The sequence below is a fragment of the Miniopterus schreibersii genome, assembly GCF_964146895.1.
Source record: "Miniopterus schreibersii genome assembly, chromosome: 7".
In the NCBI taxonomy this organism is placed as follows: domain Eukaryota; kingdom Metazoa; phylum Chordata; class Mammalia; order Chiroptera; family Miniopteridae; genus Miniopterus; species Miniopterus schreibersii.
In genome coordinates, this window is record NC_138108.1 from 32704196 (window position 1) to 32726131 (window position 21936).

The window sequence follows — 21936 nt, forward strand, 5'->3', positions numbered from 1 at the left end:
ATGCCTTTGCAAAGCCTGTTTCACAACACCTTTGACAAAGATGCCTTGTCTTCCACTAAAAATGGGCTTTGGAGCCAGTCAAGGTCCACCTCTGCCATTCCCTAGACGTGTGACCTTGTTAAGTTACTCACTTCTCTGAGTCTGTTTGCACATCTGTAAAATTGAGAGCACAGTGACTCCATTACAAAATAAATAAAATGAAATAATGCATAGTGTTTGGTTCTCATTTAATATCATTACTACTAATAAAAATTATTACTTCACAATTGGAGGCCAGTTCACAAGCATTAGAGTACATCAATAAGAAATGCCTCATAAGGATTGATTTTAGGGCTATATATTTGCATAAAAAACATTTTTACTCAAAATAATTTTTAGTAACAACAGCACATCAGGTAAAAAAAAAAAAATCCCAGTCAATGCTGATTGAGTCACAATAGTATCACTACCAACTTGTTGTTATGCCTTATCTACTTTAACTTTGTGAAAATACTTTCAATTGCTTTTGGAACATAACAAAAACATTTTAGATACAAACAGAACCACTGTAACAACTGCCCAGTCCTAGTAAGGAACCATCCCGCAAGTTAGACAAGAGTGCTGCTCCTTTCAAGAATCTTAAATGAGGTTAAATGCTATCAAAATATGATTCTTTATATATTCAGACACAAACATATTTGTAGTGTATTTCTTCTTATACATGATCATAATTATAACCACAATAAGAACTAAAATGTGTTGTGGGTTAAAAAGCCAGGCGTTATGTTAATTTTTTAAGGGCATCATTCCATTTACTCCTCAAAAAACCCTCATTAGAGAGATACTATTGTTTTCTTCCCCTTATAGATTGGTAAGTGTGGGTCAGAGAGGTTTGTAAATCAGCCATGGCCAACCCACAATAGTCGGAGGAAACAGGACACACATGTGGGACTGTCCCTTTGCAAGGCTTGTGCTCTTAAACCACTGCACAACTGCCTGATTATTCTTAAAAGCAACTCTAGTCCCAGTTTAGAGTGTGGGAAGAATTAATTGGGAAAAGAAAAGAAAGGGGAGGATTATATCCTGGACAGACATACCTTAAAATAAGGTCCTATTAGTCTGTCGGGGGGGGGGGGGGGGGAGTTAATTTCCACGACAATAATCTTGTATATATTTAAATGTAAATATGGAGAATAGATTACAAGGCAAAATACAGATAACTGAAATTTACCTGCACTTCTGCTTTCTAGCATTTTAACAATAGACAGCCTTGTGGGAGGTTAAATTACTTGCGAGTCGTCATTACTATCCCTACTTTTAATAGATAAATTCAGAAGCGTCAGGTCCTTAAAGGTCAACTAAACTTTGGCCTTAATTCCAACTATTCCTCACATTATTTAAGTATTTCTCATCATATCAGCAATTTAGCTCATTACTATGACTTCACTAAGTAAAATCATGTCTGTAACCATTTAAAGTCAAAATATGAAAAGGGCTGGGAATAAATATATGTTACTGGTGCCAAGGGACATATTATCATGTATATTATCACAAAAATCTTAACACACCTTTGTAAAATATGGAATATCAAGTCCATTGTACCAATGAAAAAATGAGAATTCAGACAGGTGATGCAAACTGCTCCAAGTCTCACAGACACCAAAAGGCTGTGTCAGCCTTCAGGAGTCCCTGTGAATAGCTCCAAAGCCATCTTTACACCATGCTACAGTGAGTCTTGGGGTCACACTACCAAGATTAATTCAAGAAATGTATGATTGTAATCATCATTGAGAACTTAAATTCTCATATAATAACGGCAATTAAAAAGGAGGAGAAAGAGTTCCCCCACACACATGCTGATGCCAAACCACGGCTTCAGACTCCAATGGGAAATATAACTCTTGGGTAAAAAAATAAAAAGTTTCAATATATATGACATGATGGGCTCCTAAACCAGACGTACTTGAATAAGTCCACTTAGTACAGAAAATGATTTATGTGTAGAGGACAAGTAGCTGCTGCTCGATTCAAAATAGTTACCCAGCCACCTGCCCCCTAATTTCCTAGACAAAACTTACTGAGCCACTGGCATAAAGCATCTAACTAATGTGGGCCAGACAGATTTTGTCAGGACCTTGAAATGTGAATGAAGATACAGAGGCTAACAGAAAATGAAAAAATCAAACACACAAAAAGACAGAAAAGAAAGAAAAGAAAAAAAAGATATAGAGACTAAGGTTGCTGAAGCGGAACCATCTTAGAAAGTCCATGAGCTCCTACCCACTGGGCTTTCCAGCGTTTCCCTGGTCCCTCTCCTTCCCCGAGCTGGGTTGTGCAGCCCCGCCTGCTGATTTGTGAGCTTTATCATAATCCCTTCCCAAAGTCCCTTTATTTCTTGCAGCCAGAGTCAGATTCTGTTGCCTGCTTCCAAAGCAAGAACTTTAATGATATAACGGACAACTGTAAATATAGGGTATTTACTAGGCTGCTCTTTCATAAGAGAGGGCAAAGGAAGGAAGGACAATGTTATCTACCAAAAATATGATATATATGAGATGAAGACTGCACATAACGAAAAGATAAGGGAATCAGGGTTTCCTATTAAAATTTGATAATAAGTACACTTATTCAAGCTAAGTGTACTTAAAATGGCTCCTTCAACAGCATATTCAGGAACAGAAGTCAATAGGGAATTTTTATTGATCCATTTGCTGCAAAGATTAATTTCAGAAATTCTCAAAAGCCTTTGGATTTGTGGACGAATTCCAATGTGTAGTAAGATCTCAAGCTAAATTCGTTTTTTAAAAAACTCTTCATATCCCATATGTTTCATCCTCGTAAAGTAGTTGCCAAAGTAAGACACACTAAAACCTGACATTCTGAGGCTGGGCTTGATTTATAAAACGTTTTCTAAAACATTTCTAATTCAGAATGGATGATTTTATTTTTTCACATGAAATAATAATACTAATATCATAAATTTGATGAGAAAATGAATATCAAAGTCAGAAAAAACGATTTGCAAAGGTCAAATCCTGGCTACCAAAATCAGACTTCCTCTCTGAGCAGATCCCCTATGTCTGTACCCAAGATCACCTTGTAGACCTAGGACACACTGAAGGCCTGACCAGGAGGAGCATACTCTCTAGCTCACATGGGAAAGAAACTATTGATATTTCTGTTAGACACACACACACACACACACACACACACACACACACACACACGGTCCAGAGCTAGAAACTTTACACAACAATACAACAATGAAATTGTCCAGCTTCATCCTAATTCAAACCTGCAGAACATTTCCCGATTTACAGCAAGGAAACTGAAGCTAAAATTGCACAGTTAGGAAGGATATCAGCAGGATTAACAGATGAATTCATCTGACTCCAAGTCGCAAGCATTTTACTCACACATCTCTCCTTGAAAAGCTCGGAATTTGGTTTTCATCATCATTTACTAGCTTACTTATCTCCTTCCAGCCTCCCAGCCAGTGCTGAGAAGAGTGCTCATTTGCTGACCCTCTAGATCCCTCTCCCTCATTCCTCAACCTGGTTTCTGTGGCCCCAGTACAAGCAGCAGCAAAAACAGCATTAAAAACAAAACAAAAACAAAAAACTCAGCTGAAAGCCTGGTCAAAACAATTAAAGGGGCACAAATAACTCTTTTTCCTCCCAATACAAGGAAAAGTAATAAAGAATGACCTTCTGCAATGTCAAGAGTTTGACCAGGCAAACAAGGCTGGCAGTCAGAAGCAATATATATCCATATCAATCCCCCTTTCTAGTTCTCTACTCCAACAAAAATACTTTGGCATTTAGACTGGGCAGATTCTGTGATTAAATATATAATTTTCAACCAGAGGTGCTTTTGTCTCCATAATCTACCTACTCTACTCCATTGTATTTTCAGCTTTGTATGCACATTTTATTTTCTCTGTCACTTAATTATAATCATTATGGCTTGCCCACATAATCTTCTTTTCAATATGTCACCATTGGTTTAAAAATGGTTCAATATCAAATGATTTCAACTGCACCCTTAGAAAACATATAATCTAAATGTTGAGAGAACTAAGTAAAAATAAAACACACACCACTGAGCGAGGTTCTGAAGTTGCTGGGAAAGATTTAAGTATTTCGTGCATAATTAGAAGTGCTTTTTAGTAGTAAGGTTCACAAAAATTCAAAAGGTAATAAGTAGGTATAAAGAAATGTTCTTGGAAAAGCTTATCAGAACCAACACTCTATCACTGTCTTGCCATAGGATTCAGATAGGTAACTCAAAGTGCAGAAAGGGTGAAAAAATATTGCTAACTACTTATTTGGATATCTAGAGATTGAAGTGGGGTGGACTGATAAATTACAATCCCATTTCTTTTCAAGACAGTTTAGCACCATCTTAAGTAGCTACCATTATGTAGGTTTCACCTGTGCCCATGGAGAAACCACCTTGTTTTCAGATTTCTCTACAAAAACTAGACTTCTTTTCCACTGTCTCAAGCATCTATGATAATTTCATTTTATATACAACAAAATTTTTTCCTCCCTAGAAATATAATGCTGAAAATACACTAGTTATATAAAGCTTTATAAACAAATAACAGGTTAAGTTGTTAAAATCCAAACTATCTCAACAATAAATAAATGCGAAATACTATACTGAGGTTTATGCATTGTAATGAGAACTGGAAAAAAATGAAGAGTACAAAATATAGTGGAATGAAACAGTTGGAGGAGAACAATTAGAAACGTTCACCTACATTAATTCACCCAACAAATGTTTATTAACTACCTACTTTTGGCCATATCTGCACTGGCTAGATATTAGGGGATACAAACATTAATAAGACAGTCTTAACTTGAGGAAGTTTTATGCTGAGGAAGCAACACTATGAAAAAATAGTACTGCATAATTATCTGATATTACCATAAAAGAGGTTTTAAAAAAGCAATACTGAAACACAGACATAAGAACTTCCTATAGTACCTAATACAGTCTTCCATGCAATTATGCAGAAGTTAATTCAGAATCAAAATGTTTAACAATTCCTATAGTAAGTATCAATCTGAAAGAGAGATGCCTGCACTCCCATGTTCATTGCAGCATTATGTGCAATAGTCAAGATATGGAAACAACCTAAATGTCCATCAGTGGATGAATGGATAATAGAAAGCGGTTTATACATACAACGGAATATTACTCAGTATTAAAAAGAAGCAAATCCTGACATTTGCAACAACAAGGATGTGCTTGGAGGATATTATGCTAAGTGAAATAAGCCAGACACGGAAAGAGAAATGATACATGATCTCACTTACAGGTAGAATCTAAAATAGTCAAACTCATAGAAGCAGAGAGTAGAATGGTGATTGCCAGGGGCTGGGGGAGGGGGAAATGGGGAGATGGTCAAAGGGTATGAAATTTCAGTTATGCAAGATGAGTAAGTACTGGAGATCTACTTACTATACAGCATAGTGCAGATTGCTAACAACACTGTATTATCTACTAAAACTTTCTTAAGAGGGTAGATCCTTCTTAATTGTTCTTACCACAAAATAAATAATAATAGGGACAGGGGAAACTTTGGGAGGTGATGGATATGCCGATGGCCTTGATGGTGGTGATGGTTTCACACAGGTGTACTTATTCCCAAACTCATAGTTACATACATTAAATATGTACAGCTTTTTACATGTCAACCATATGTCAGTAAAGTGGTTTTAAAAAAATAAGTATCAAAAATGTGGATCTACTATACTTTGAAATCAGTTCATACTATCATTTTTTTTAACAGGGAGAATACCAACATTTTTAGTTACAATCTCCGAAGGTCCTGCCATTCATTCTCTGTTTTCCATGATCTGACTTTTTGGTCCATTACAGTAGAGACTTTAGGATGAAAACCCCAAAAAGATTCCAAATTGCTGGCTATCACCCAAATCAGGCATCACAGGGGGGCAAGTCAGAAGCCTAGTTCACAAGTCATCCACCATTTTCATACAAGAGATTCAGTCACAGCAACCTTAGTTTAGAGCTAGTTATGCAAATATCTTAAGATGTAAACAGAAAGCACTGAGTTCCAAACTTAAACATCTATTGTATTTAAAATCTTTAGGAGATATAGCAATCATGGTTTGCTAAGAGAATATCAATTAATTCCTAACTATTTAGCCTTGCATTCAAAATCTAAGATCTGCCACCACCTCCCTTTCCAGACTTATGCAATCATACTCTTTGATCAAGGATTGGCAAAGGACAGCCTGCTGGCCAACTCTGACCCACTGCCTATTTTTGTAAATAAAGCTTTATTGGGACACTGCCACATTATTCATTTATGTATTGCCTATGGCTGCTTTGGCTGTAAGAGCAGAGTTGATAGTTGCATTAGAGGCCACATGACCTGCAAAGACAAATTACTGACTACCTGGCACTTCACAGAAAAGTCTGCTGACCTCTGCTCTATAAATGAGTCGCTGGTCACTATTTAAGACCAACTCACTTTCCTGCTATAATATTTATTTCTTCTCTCTGAAAAGTCCTTTTTTTAAATTTTTATCTATCAAATTCCTAATCTACCCTTCAAAGTCTAGCTCAAATGGCCCCTCTTCAAATAAATGTCCCCGTACCCCTGTCAGATGGGCTCTCCTCTTCTGTACCGACTGGTGTGATGGGACATGACATAGGCTGGTGTGTTTACTTTTCTGTGTTCGTCTCCTCCCTTTCACAAGAGTGAGCTTCTTGGTAGCCAACACTGCTTCGCACTCAGCCTGGGTTTGGCCAGAGATACTAGGAAGGGGTTTGGTAAGCGGATGGCAGAGGAATGGAGCAGTGGTGAGGAGGGAGATGAACAGGAGAGAGAACTGAAAGGAGCGCGGCGCAGAAAGGTGAATGGCAACCAGAGGCGCTCAGCGCCCTGCAGGGTGACTGGGATGTCCGCTCGCAGGTACAGCCAGCTTTCTAGCCCAGCAGTCAGTGAAATGTTGAGCTTAATCTCACAGTTGCCAGTGAGAAATATTTTAAATTATTATATGAATCACAACAACAAATAAATATAAAGATCCCTTTTACTTTTGGAAATTGATACAATTGTCCCTTCTTTTCCATAAGAATATTTCACTTGGCTACAGAAATATTGGTTTTGGCTACAGAATACATAACTAGAAAAATTTGCTAGGTAAATATAATACAACTGTATTAGAGAAAAGATTAAACTTTTAAAATACGCTTACACTATTGCAAAACAATAGCGATAAAGTCATTTTACAATTCTTTCTCCCGGGGTGCCAGCACAGTCTCCCTATTTACTAGGAAGGAGGGCTGAAAGTTTAGAAAAAAGTGAGGACAACAAAGGACCTTACAAAGAGAAAGGACCATATTATTCTGCTTTCTGTACAGCAGAGTGGAAAGGGCTGCGACACTTTAATCCGCACAGCATTCAAGCGGGACACGCAGCCCCCTTCTTTTAAAGGAACAAAAGGGTGCTGAACTAACGGGGAAGGAGTAGTAAAGTAAAAAAGCCTCCTTTTCCCTGTTCAAGCACCAGATTGGATCCAAAATTCCTACTGGCTTTTGAGTTTAAACGAAAAACATAATCTGTGCCTGCTTGAAACAAAAACAAATTTATTTGCAGATACTTAATAGTCATTACAAAGAAAATGTCAAATCTAAGAAGATGTTAAAAAATAAGGACAAGATCTTCAAAGGTGAAAAATGTTACGGTGCAAATAAAATACACATTTCCCCCATTAGGACTAGAGCGTAAATGAGTGCGATTCTCCTAAACTAATTAAATAATAACATGAAGACAGTCCCTATAACTTAAGAACGAGCCCATTTCAGTCAACTCAATAGGGAACAAATGAGAGAGCCGAGCCATTAGTATTTGGACTCAGTTCCTTCTTGTCTACCCAAAGGGCCCTTTTCTTAAATGGAAATAAATCAGACTCAAGCTCCTAAAACATCTTGTCCAAGCTCACTCCACAGGAATTTATTATCCTGATTTTTATCTTTTCTTCCCAGTTTTTTATCCTGCCTTGGAATCATATACAATTATTCACTCACAAATTTATTCAACATACATATATTAAGTACTCTATATACACAGGCACAAAATATGGAGCAACAGGAGAACCTACAGCTCAATGTGGGAAAGTCAAGGGCCACTTTTGAGTCTACGTGTTTGAAAAAGCATTGCTCCTGGCTGCCGTGGAATAACGGGGCACCTAAGAGAGGGATCCTCTGTGGAGGAAAAACCCCCAGCTGAGTTTTGAAGAAGGGGCTGGGGGAGGGCTGAACAATATAGGTCCCTGAAACCCAGAATTCAACCATGGACACTCATCCTTAAGACTCAGCTCAGACATGACCTCCACACTGAGGCTTCTCGGGTCACCACACCTAGTTCCAGGGCATGAGGGACAGAGGAGCTGGCTCTCCCCTTCCTTTGCATGATCCATCATAGCTCAAGTCTGAGTTATCAGGGTTATGTTTGGCATCACAGAAGAAAAAAAGACTGAAAGAAGTGAGATTTTCTTTTCTGAAGGAACTCAGACTGCCAAAAATAGAAACCAGTGAGCTAAGAAAACATGAGAAGCTGATCTCCTCCTTGGAGGAAAGGTGGGAATTTAGCATTTTGTCCAGGAAGCATATGCTAACGGCGATCACCGTCTACCCTCAAGAATGTCGTCGTCTGATGATGTGCCCACTGCATCCCTGAGCTCACTCCCCCTCTATCCTCACTCCTCCTGATCCACATTGGCCCCTCGCACTTCCTTAGCGTGCCAGGCATGTCCCACCTCTGGGTCTTTGCACAGGCTGTTCCTTCTCCCTAGAAGTCTCTTCCCCTGGATATCCATATAGCTTACTCCCTTACCTCCTTAAAGTCCTTGTCAAAGTTACACTTTTTATAATTCCTACCCTCCCAGGCCCCCTTACCCTATATTTCCAGGGGTCCCAAGACCACTTTTAAGTTTGGTAATTTACCAGAAAGACTCACACCACTCACAACTAATATTTATCACAGCACAGAACAGAGTGAAAACAACAGGAAAAATAAAGTCCTCAGTTAAGCCCAGAGAGATCAGGATGGGGTTCCAAGTTCTCTCTCTGCTGGAACTGCACAGGACACAACTTCTCTCTTAGCTGTAGAGACACATGCGAGTTTCTCTTTGCAGGGAAGTCCAATAGAGCCTTAGGGTCCAAGGCTAGCATGGGGGCACTGGTCATGTAAACCCATTCCTGTTAGGTAACCAGCCCCGGTAACAGAAGCACAGGACCCCAGCACAGATCCACTAGGTATATATCATGAACTTGCTAAACAGTCTTGACAGACTGGAACAGCACACTTCATCACTCAGGCATATAAAACATCGCCATTCATCAGTAACATAAAGAACATTCCTAGGGCCACATTCCCAGGGGGTGGCCAAGAGCCAATCATGGTTCCAAGCACCCAGAGAGACAGGCAAAGATTGGGCAACCAAACCTGCTGTGTTAATATTCCCCTCACACCCTAATCTATTTTTTCCATACTACCTTCTTTTCACACTATAGAATTTGCTCATTCTGTTAGTTTTCTATTTACTAGAATGTGAGCTATATGAGGTCACACTTTTTCACTTACTGCTGTATCCTCAAATATCAATCCTTATTTTTGAATGAATGATTGAATTAATAAATGAATTCCTTACTCTGATACCATTAAGTCAGACCACTGGCTCAGAATCACTTAATAACTGCCCAGAGGATGCCAATATATAAAGTGAGGCAGATAAACCCTGAAGTGGAGGGTGGGGCAAGGGGAATATGTGTAAGCAACCATCTCTGTGCAGAGAATATTTGTGAATTATGTACTTTAAGCAAAGTACAAATTATTTGATTGTTTCCCACTTTTCTCAGTTGCTTTAACAAACATATTCATTCTTATGATGTTGAGAAAGAACTTCAAAAACCAGGATTAGGGCAATCACTGCTGCTTTTCCATAGAAAAGCAATTACATATATGAAGATTAAGTCCCCCAAACATGATCCTGAATGAAAAAAATCAAACTCCAATAGGGTATGTATGACATGTATGTACATCTGTTACAGTTTTTTAAACAGAAAGACTGACACCAATTTCAGTTCAGTAATTAATTCTGGGTAATGAGGGAAAGGAATAAGAGTAGAGTTTGATTCTATCTTTAATTTTGATTTCTTAAAAAAAAACAAGGGAGAGCCTGGCCAGCGTGGCTCAGCGGTTGAGCATCGACCTAGGATCCAGGAGATGGCAGTTAGATTCCTGGTCAGGGCACATGCCCGGGTTGCGGGCTCGATCCTCAGCACGGGGCGTGCAGGAGACGGCTGATCAGTGACTCTGATCATTGATGTTTCTATCTCTCTCTCCCCCTCTCCCTTCCTCTCTCTGAAATCAATAAAGATATATTTAAAAAAAAAAAAAAAAGAGGGAGAAATCTGAGGCAAAAAGAACAAAAAGCTAATATATAATTAATTTCACTGATGAGTACTTGGTTTCCATTACATATAGACTATTTTTCTATATGTTTAGAATCTTTCATAATTAGGATAAAAAAATTTTAAAATAAAAACAGAATAGAAGTGGAAGAATTTATTTCTACAGTGAATACGCAAGTATAAAAACACAAACCAAAATTTTCCTTTCTATTTCCTGCCTTAAGTTCTACCAGCTAGCCTTCCATTTAGAGACAATCGGCAAAAAATAAAAATTCTCCTTATTCCTTTCCAGTCACCCCTTTTATGTAGGTTCTAAAACTGTGGTGATCAAAAAGCAGGTAATTAAGCTATACACAGTTGGGAAATCAGTCCCTTAATAACTGAAAATTTCTCTCTCCTTACCTCATGTTCCCACAGCACTTTGAAACTCTAATGAGCATATTATGATATCTTGCCTTATATTCATATGTTTATGCTCCATCCAACTATAAGCATTAGTTATCTTGAGAGCAAAAAACTTGCCCTTCAAAGTCCCTTCAAAAAAGTCAGAGACTCCATATATTACACGTTCACCTGCACTTGCTGTGCTGAATTTGAGTGTATTACTATATGCCCATCTCTCTATTTGAATAATTTTCCACCTAAGAATTTCAGTATGCCCTATTTAATTTTAACTATTGGGCTTTATAGGATAAGAAATTAGCATCTCTAAAGTAAATTTTTCTAATTCTTTCTCTAATGACAAAGCCTGAAAGAAGAGAGCATAAGCTGCTTTAGGTTAAGAACTCATGATAGAGGTCAAATCCTCCATTCAGCCGGCCATCAATTTAGACACAGCTGCCTTATTGGCCCTTGCCACGCACGTCAATCAATTCCACCTCACCAATCAAGAAGCAAACATCTATCCATCGACAAACCATTCAGGAAGCTATTACTGTGATCCCAGCACAAGTCCAGGTGGAGACTGCCTTCCTGCCATTTGCCAGGCTCTAAAAGTGCAAAGCAAAAAAGATCTGTTTGACATGGCTAAATCCTTTGTTTTCAGTTACATTCAGAGCAGACTAAAAATCATTCTAAACTACTTACTCTGATTTATTTTTGTCCAACCAACTTTTGAAACCTTCGTCTGTTTGTTTGTTTGTTTTACTTTAATTTGGACAGAACCTGTATTATGACTAAAAATTTTTAGTAAACTCCTGATGAATTCTATTTGGCCTTTATAATTCATGACTTCCTCCTGTTTCCTACTTAGAGAAATAAAAAATGGCAAATGATTTCTGAACACTTTTCTCTTAATGTGTAGTTTATAATCCTATTCTTTCATCCCATCTTTTAATAAAAACTCAAAGTGTTGTTTTACTTGTAAATACTGTTAACATTAGAAAATTTTAAGCTGGTTAGATGCAACGGCCATACCAACTTGAAATTTCAAACGGTCTGGAATTTCAAAGAACACAATCTTCTAGATCTAATCAATATGTTCATCAATCAGATGCATCCATTAGGCTGTGATTGCCCTTCTCTGCTGTGGAGTAGTAACCGCAGTACTAGAGAGAAACAATTACTACTCCTCTGAGGTCTGTTTTCAAAAATAAGATTTCATCTGCTTTGCAGCAGAATTCTTTCCTAAAAAGAGTGTTTCAAGACACACCATTTTAATGGACAAATAATATTCGTCAGCACAGTGCCAAGTCCCACAAAGAGAAAGGCGGGATGCAAAGCATTCATGTTTTTTCCATAAAGAAGAAACACTATCTTTTCAATACAACGTTTCCAAAAGGACTACAGCCAGTATTCATTGGCTTATTTGTATGCTGAGAATATTCTAGCTCATGTTAAGACTTTCTGGACAGAAAAAAGAAAAAGAAGAATAAAAACTGTTTCAATTCAGTCCTTCTTAAGAGCCAATTTGTCTTCTCAGCAAAACAAAAGGAATCAATATAATAGTGAAAACCTGGAGCTCGTGGATGAATACCTCACTCTGAGTTTTGGCTTTCAAATACATTTGCTTGCTTGCTTTAGATAATGCTCCAAAGACAATGTTGTTTCTAGGTTGTTTAAAAAAAAAAACACACAAAAAACCAGCAATTTTATTCTAGAAGACGCTTTAATGCCCCTTACTACAGAAACTTTTACGTACTTTTAGAGTCAATTTACAGGAAATAAAACAGTGAAAACAAATCCAGCTTCTTTTAGTAGGAGGTTGTAAAACTGGTGTGTTACTTTGTCTACCTACTCAGCCCTTACTAACCTAGTATCATAGAATATAAATCAAGACAGAATATATATACTTCTGAAATATTTAATTTACTAAATACTGTCTCTAATGCTAACAATAATTGATAAGTATCTGTTAAGTTCTAGGTATTTCACACATCAACTCTAATACTTAATTCTGCAAGGTAAACCTCATTTTCTCTATCTCCAAAAACGTTTAATTAGCAAATGCCCAAGAGCACACCTGAGAAGAGACAGCAGGTTCCAGTTGTCCAAACCCCAAAGCCTATGCTCTAGCCACGTAAACCACGCAGCCTATAATGATTCCTCTCTGGCAAAGACATCAGCCACAGAAAAGCACGTGTGAGTGCACAGATACCGAAACCAGGGTTCTGTCCAGACCAACCACACCTGAGCCCTGCCTCCCTTTACAACCCATCCCATGACCCCTCATCTCACCCTCTCTAGGCAGCCACACTGGCCTTTTTACTGTCTCTAACTCACCAAGGCCTTCCCTCTCCAACATCACAATCACGAGCTAATATTCAGCTAGTCACCCAGTTTTGTAAAGCGCCAACAAAGTACTCTGCCCTCCTTTATTATGGCAAAGAGAACTTTTATTTGGTAACTGTTGAAGACTGATTAAGTAAAGGTGCTTGGTGGCAATGTAGGTTTAGAAATTTGTTTTTAAAAGTCAAGAGGCCCTAAGGCAGTATTTTTGAGGACAAAAAAGGTTCCTGTTTGTAATCCTAAATACATCTAAATTAGTTCTGTAAAGTGACAGGAAAGATGAAAGTGGGAAAAGGAGGGGAGCAGGCGTGAGAGGCATGAGATGATCATCATGGACCAAAAAGTGACAAAAGTAAGTGCTAATGAGAGATAAAAAATAAAGGCAGATGTGGAAACAAAAAAAGTAGAAAAGGGAAAGAAAATGACTGTAAAAAGTGTTCCAGGTTTAAGATTATACTTTGGTATATTAATATTATGCCTGAAAGTTCTCAATTTTATTTTATTTATTTTTTAAAATATATCTTTATTGATTTCAGAGAGAGGAAGGGAGAGAGAGAGAGAAACATCAATGATGAGAGAGTCATTGATCGGCTGCCTCCTGCACGCCCCCGACTGGGGATTGAGCCCGCAACCCGGGCATGTGCCCTGACTGGGAATCGAACCCCGATCGCCTGGATCCTAGGTTGATGCTCAACAGCTGAGCCACGCCCGGCCGGGCGACAGTTCTCAATTTTAAAGCATCATATGGCATTATTTAGTTCATCATCTTCCAATTCATTTTAATACCATAGCATTTGCCCTGAACTCACAAATCTAAGAACATTTTTTAATTAACATGAATTTTGGAGTACCTATTGTGTGTCCAGCACTGCGATAAGCATGAGATTAAATACATAAACAACGCTCGATACTTAGTTCCTTAGATAGTTCTCTTAATATATACAATCATACCTTGTCATGAACCAATATGCTTTTATTGAGCATTTACTGAGTGTTAGGCATTCTGGGATGTAAAATGGGTGAATGAGTATATCTATGCTCTGAAGGAATTCAGACACTCATGAGACAAAGTAAACACACCAGAAACAATTACAGACTAACTTAAAACAATATAATATCAAGTACTGAATCACCAAATAGAGATTATAAGATCTAGTAAGAGGAAAATAATTGTGACTGGAAAAGCTTCATGGAGAAAGTAGAGCCAAGCTGGTTTCTGTTGGAATTAGGGATAGACAGAGGTAGGGCAGTTCCAATGGGGAGAGAAAAGTATCTATAGATTTAAAATTTGCTTGGAATTAGGACTTAGTTTAGGAAATAACATATCGAGCAAGTTACAGCTTTGGGGTTGAACAGAAATCCTACCAGAATTTGCTGAGGCAAAAATAGACATTTATCAACTCATGAAATACAACTGTCCGACTGGATCTTGGGAATGGGCAGAACCAGGAGCTCCATCTCCGTGTATTGGCTTCATCATTTCTGCTCCAAGGCTACTGGCGTTTTCCACCTGGTGGGGAGGGAGGGAGGCTGATGACAACTCTCATGGTTTATATCTTACCATTTCACTATCAAATATGGATGGACGAGAGTGTCATAAACAAACGAAAGGGGAAAAGAGGTACCAGATAAATCCCTATATATCCACCATGAAAGTTACACATAAAGAGCTGGCCAATGGGCAAGGACCCAGGACTGGTAGGAAATGACAAAAGGACAACATCAATGGAAAGCCTGGCATTACGGAGAGTAATATAGCTAAAAGGCTACCTTTATACGAAATTCAGTTTTACCACAATGTTAATTTGCACAAACATAAATAAAATGTTATTTGCACAAACATAACAAGCCAATCAAAGTGAAACCTTAAGAATTTGCCACATAGCCCGGCCGGGCATGGCTCAGTGGTTGAGCATTGACCTAGGATCCAGGCGATCGGGGTTCGATTCCCGGTCAGGACACATGCCCAGGTTGCGGGCTCAATCCCCAGTCGGGGGTGTGCAGGAGGCAGCCGATCAATGACTCTCTCATCATTGATGTTTCTATCTCTCTCCCTCTCCCTTCCTCTTTCTGAAATCAATAAAGATATATTTAAAAAAGAATCTGAACACTTGATGTAAAATAAAATGTATAATTAAAAAAAAAAGAATTTGCCACATAAATCTACAAAATTAATTCATTCATGACTTGAAGTTGTATACCTTTTCCTCATTTGTATATAGTTCATTAAAAAGTTGTAAATAATTGTTTTAACCATTTCAAAAACATTACTTGCTCACTGAAAGTTCCCCAGGTTTTAAGACAGGCATGTGGAAGCTTGTAGGGAGGAATAGTCAAGATGCATACAACTACATTGCAATTGGTTCTGAAATGCTGTGTACAGAAAGACTGGGATAGAGGTAAACGATACAACAGAATTTTAGCACTTGCATCCTGGTGGAAAATATATGCATATTCCATATACTACTTCAATTTTTCAGTATATTTCAAAGTGCTCATTATAAAAAGTTGGAGGGAAAGCAGAAGCCTGACAGAAAACTTCAGATTTCAATGACAGTATGAAAGCTTAAGAAAAGAAAGGAAAATACATGCAATAAGAGTATGGTTTGAGTGGGGGGGGGGGACAGAGAGACCTAATAGATCAGTATAACAGTCCAAACAGATGGAGTGGGGGCCTGGACAGAGAAAGGGACAATGAACATAAAACAGAAGGAAGGAACACTAAAAAGACGGTGATAGATGCTTAGAAGAACCCAGTGAGTGATAGGTGAGCGTGGGAAAGGGAGAAGAGAGAATCGATGATGATTGCAGGTTCTCCAGGTCAGATAGGTAGAAAAAGGCGAGAGATACATAAGGTTTGTTGGGTTAAGACAGTGCCTTCCATTAGATTTACATATTGCCTCTCCCACGTAAATACAGTTCACATTGTGAGTGGTGGTGTGTGTGGTTTAATATCCTCCTTAGTCTCTGAAAGCCTGAAGACAACACACTACACACGTTCCCTGAGACGTGAACACACTGGGGCTAGAGCCCGAGGGAGAACAGCCAGTCAGCCCATATGCTCCCCCTGTTAAGCCACCTGTTTCAGTGTCTCAGTTCCTCTAGCCTGGAATATTTACAGAATTTCAGAGATTTTTAAAAAGTGCAAAAACTACACGACAGGGTGTTTTGAATAGGAAAAGCAAATTTTGACTATATCCACCAAAATACATCAATGTATAAAGCTCAAAGTAAAAGTGATACCCTTTCCCATGCTTTGGTAATTTTCAGCTAGATGGCCTCTTGCTATGAGTATATCTCTAGATTAAGCTTAATGGAGAGAAACTTCATAAACACATATCTATTAGTTTTCATAAACTTTCTGATGTAGCAGAAAACCAGGCAACTGCTCTGTATGTGCCATTACAGTTTTTAGAAGTCTCAATTCAGATGGTGCACCCACAATCATTAACAAAATATATTTAAATCACTCACTGCCATGTGGTGGGGTGTGGAAATGAAATCTGGGGTCACTGAAGGGGAAAGAAGAGAAACAAAGTTGTTTTCCTGAGAGACTGAGGAAATGGCCAGCAGGCTGGCACAGATGGCAGAGAAAGAGGTCACAGGAGACACCAAGACACAACTGGCCTGTGTGGTCTTCATGTTGAGCACTGATAAGCAAACGGCACAGTCTGGTCTAGGTGGTGGTATAGCACAGTTTTAATGGCACAGAAAAGTATTTCTGCCATACGTCAATGTAAAGACAAAAAGTACCAATTGTTAGCTTACAGTAGATCTAAACTGACAGAAAGGGGGCTTATGTTTGAATACTGAATTCAATTCCTTTAAGAAAGGAGGGGGCATCATCAGCCTGGTCTTCAAGAAATGTGGGCACTGTGGAAGAAGCCACCTTATTTTTGTTCCTTTCTAACACTATAGAATGCCAAGCCATTAAAGTAAGAAATATAAAGAATCCTAGAGAATGCTTTGGGCTAAAGTAGAACAGAATATTATATCGTTACCACAGAAATGGAAAAAATAGATCCAGATCAAAAATAAGAAAAAATTATACCCTTCTGCTTGTCTACATCACTCTCAAACTCACTTTAAGTGTGCTTTCTTCCAGGAAAGAGGCCAAATTACTTTCCTCCAAAGCCATGTTTCCACAGTATCCTATGCACCCCTCTAATATAGCACTATCACACTCTGGTATTATCTGTGATCTCTTTATCTATGTCCACACTGGGTGTTCTCTGCAAGCAGTGATGATAGTGCCTGGCAATTAGTACCCAATGAGTTGTGTTTAAAAAAAGAAAAAACAATGAATGAAATCAGTCACTGTAGTATTCTTGTATTTTATTTCCAGCTCCATATATTGACCAGCATATGTTGTGTGTTGAATTCGAATAAGTACCTGTTCCTCTTTTCTGCCTAAAACAGGCATCATTCTTGATCCAAAACCTGTGTACTTTGGCCACTTTACTCCAAAAGTACAACAGCCTTTTCCCAACATAATATCCTTTTCATATATACTCTCTCTAGAGAAGCCAGCTCAAGTTTGGAATGAAAGAAGATATTCAATTGCACAAATATTTATCTATATGGAGCCATTCATTTATTCATTCAATAAATATTTATATAGGAATTCAGCCCCAAGCAAAACAATGATTGCACCTGGCCTCATCTGGCCTCCTAACTAGAGAAGACAAATATGGAAATATGGAACAGGTGCCTATCTACATCAATTACACACCTTAAGCAAGTAAAAAGTGCTTATGAGAGCACACAACAGAGAAACCTAGCACAGACTGGAAAGTCAAAGACAACTTGCATAAAAGAAATGGCCTGAAGCTTGAATGCAGTTAACCAGGTGAGTGTGAGACTGTGTGAGTGTGTGAGTGAGTGTGTGTGTGTGTGTGTGTGTTGGATCACGGAAGTATTGCAAGCAGAGAAATCTGTGTAAAGGCCCTGAGGTATAAAGCCTGTCACATTCAAGGTAAGAGAACTGGTGCACAGTGATGAAGAGAGAAGCTGGAGCTGAGACTGGAGTGATGAATCAAGCAAAGTCTAACAGGTCATCTTAAGATCTTCAACTTTGTTCTCGATGTCATGGGAAGCCTGATCAGATTTGTAGTTAAAAATTATCCCTGTTGGGGAAGATGGACAATCCTCATGGTTGCTCTGGGGAATATGGATTTTGGAGTTAATAATGATAACCTGAACTGGAGCATAAGAGTAACGTGAGCTGGAGCAGGGGCACTGAAAGTGGAGAAAACATAGCAGATGAGTAATACTTATGAGATAGACTTGATGTGGTTTGGTGATTGAACAGATGGAGAGGAAAGTAGAGGAAGTGGCAAGGACAACACCTTCAACTCTCCTTTCTTGGCCAGTGAGGCATTTTACTGGTGTCTAATAACAATAAGGAAGAAAATTTTTTTATACTGAAAGGATGGTGGGAAGTCAAGACTCAAGTTTCACACATGCTTAAACGGAGATACCTGTGATACAGCCATCATAAAGATGTCAAGATAATTAGTGGACATACTCAGGAGTGAGCTCTGGGGGGTGTTAGCACATAGGTGGTATTGAAAGCGACCAGAGTGGATGAGATCACCTCGTGAGAGCGGAGTGAGAAGAGTCAGAGAATGTTAAATAAAATGGAAAACCATTTTTTCTACTTTTAAGTTTTAGAATATAAAGATATTTTAATGACACACACACACACATATATATATTATAGTATCAAACCTTTCATGGTTATAATATTGTTTTAAATATTGTTGCAAAACAAATTATTCAAGAGTTATAGGATTGGTACTGTATTACTGATAAGGAATAATAACAGGAAAGAAAGGGCAGTAAATTGAGTCACCATATTTTCATCTGGCTTTGTAATACTTATCTCTCAGTTGCTGGAGCCACGATGGTCACTGCACAGAATTCTGGTCTGTGAGCCAGTCCTTATACACAGAAGCACAGTGGCCACAGCAAGACTTGGATGTGTCAAAGGTGGTGCCTACATATTTTCTACCTCCGTGTCTGTGCCCCATGGGGCTCCCTGAAGCTGCAGCTTTCCAAGTTTCAACACATGCTATAATTTATCTTTGGAACATCAGAGAGTATCGAAATACAAACTTCTCCACTGGGATTTTCAAATGAAAAAAAAATCTGCAAGATAAAGCTACTTCTCAACACAAGGAAATTCTTCACTCTGCTATTCGCTCTTCCAATATAATCAGTTATTAATGAAACCAGGAGAGGTGTGAATCAAAAAGGTGGGGGAAATATAGGTTTGGCTGAGCTTAGAGGTGATATTATTAATTCCAAAAGCTTGGAACAACACTAGGGATGAAATAACAAGTTAAAATGCAGGTTTAAGGTGCTGTAGTCTGAAATTACTATTTTGACCCCAAACTGTTTAAAGACGAAAGATTAGGACTTGTTTCAGCAGGTATGGGATGGCTTAGGTAAAGTTTTATACATGACTCCTTAATAACCACCAAGGTAGGCCCCTATCTGCTAAGATTGACTGCGGTTTGTAATCAGACCTGGGGGGATCAGATGACTCACAAAGTCACGAGAGCCCTTATTAAAATTATTAATATCAGTAACCCTATCCTTCGGTGGAATAGCAAAGAGCCAAGATTCAGAGTTTCTGGGTCGACTGCCAAAGATTTCTGAACAGAGGGTTTTTTCAGGAATAAGGTATTCCTCCAGTTTATTATATAATGAAACCTGAACATAAAACAATTCAAAGTCATTGGATTTATCAAAAGATACTGGTTGTGCATTGATGGCCTTTCCACAAACAGAATGAAAAAAACCAAAGGATGGAAGAAGTGACCGAGGTGCATACTAAGCAAGCACTTCTTTTAAGGGCTGCCTCTGGCAGGATTGTTTATGTTACTGTGACGCTTACTAATTTCACCCACCACACGTGCACAATAGCAGCAACATTTCACACGTTAAGAAAACGCAAAAATGTTAACTTGAGTTTGAATATCTTTGGTCTTTTCTTATTGAGTCCACTTACAAAAGCCTAGTTAACCAACGCAGATTTTATTAACTCTTGGGGGGGTGGCCACCAAGGATTTCTCTGAAACTCTTACAGAGGCTTTAACACTAGACAATTGCAGGTTCTATAATTAATTTCAGGGTGCTCATGAGCCCCCTACACCCTTCCATTGGCTCCCTAGAACCTCTGCAGCATAAAGTGTAAGGGAGGGTGAGTCCCTTACACACACAAGAGGAGAAAAAGATTTACCACTTCTGGGTTCTTTCCTCCCCCATACACTTACCTGACCCCCTCTGACACTTGTCACGGCAAGTTATAACTCTCTTCTTTTCTCAACAGCCTCCCAAGTCTTCACCTCCATCTGAGCATCCTACATTTATTATTAAGCTTTACTGAGTCAAATTAGAAATAGTATGATGCAGAAGCAATTTTAAAATATACCTTCTTTTAACTCTTCTGATTGACAAACTTGAATCAGTTGGTACAAAAAGCTTTGATTATAAAAAAGCTCACTCGTCATAGTTAAACTTACTATGAAGGAAATCATCAAGTTATCATTAAGGAAGAGTTGTATCAGGAGTTGTACCTGGCAGGTGATACCACGTTTCTTTCATGATGTGGTTATATTCTAGTTTAGGTCATACACTTTTCAAACAGTGTTGGAGCAAAGCACTTAGGAGAAGGTCATTTCTACCTCACTCTAGTTCCAAGAGCCTATGATTCCAAAAAGGCTTATTATGCTCTGCCAAGTGAAAACTTCTGTTTTTTAATTATTAAATATTTTAATCGCTATTAGACATTACTTCATTATAAATAGCATAGAAGAGCAGATTAGTTGTTTAATGTATTACTACAAAAATATTTTTCTTGCATATGATTATGAAATAGAGATAAACTCTAATTAATATAAAAAACACTGAAATCTTGGGGAAGCATTAAATAATAGCTTTCCTGCTAAAAGTGCAGCTAACAGCACAACTATATTATGTAAGAGACTTTTGGGAGTACTATTTTATGAAGATAAGTTGTCTTTAAATGCAAATATCTTGAATACACCAATCATTTAAATATAAATGAAAAGATTTTTTTTTTTTTAACTTCAGTTACACAAACTGAATTACCATAATCCATGTTTCATGACATACTCTTATTGACCCACACATGGTTCATTTTACTTAGTAAAACAGTTAAATAAATCTTACTATACCCATTATGTTTGGTGACATTTTTCCCCTTATACAAAAAGTATGGCCCTCCTCTATTTAATTTTTGCAGTAAATGGATTTTGAGAGCCTAATTTCTATCCTTTCCAAAAACACGGGGGAGCAGGCAAGGGTGGAATGGGTATCAAAATACAGTAAGTCACAAAATTCAGGACCTTCAAAGCTGCTATTTGACTCCTGGTTATAGGCCAAGGATATGGAATTCTATAACATCCCTGGAGCACTTACCCCAGACATAAGCCAGGCAGCTCGCAGCATGAGCCCAGGGTTGAGGCTGGACATTTCTCCCAGCTTCCCACTGGTCCCCTCAAGCCCAACTAGCATTTAGGGGTAAAGATATGAATTGCTATCAACTTAGGTATCTAAAGGTTCTAAATTTCAGCAAAGCTAATGGGTGAATTAAAACTATATACTTTATAAATAATATTTCTTTACTGAACAGGAACAAAAATAAAAGTACAAGAACTGATAATACTGGCAAATGTTTAATTTTAAATTATTCCTTAAATTGTTATGATATAGAAACATACTTGAGGGAGAAAGCACATTAAGTAG

The 21936-nt window shown here is 38.2% G+C and overlaps 1 protein-coding gene across 1 annotated transcript in view; it reads right to left on the bottom strand.

The window, feature by feature from the left end:
- FAM171B (family with sequence similarity 171 member B) overlaps positions 1–21936 on the bottom strand; it is a 49407-nt gene that overhangs the window by 21577 nt on the left and 5894 nt on the right. The window lies entirely within an intron of this gene.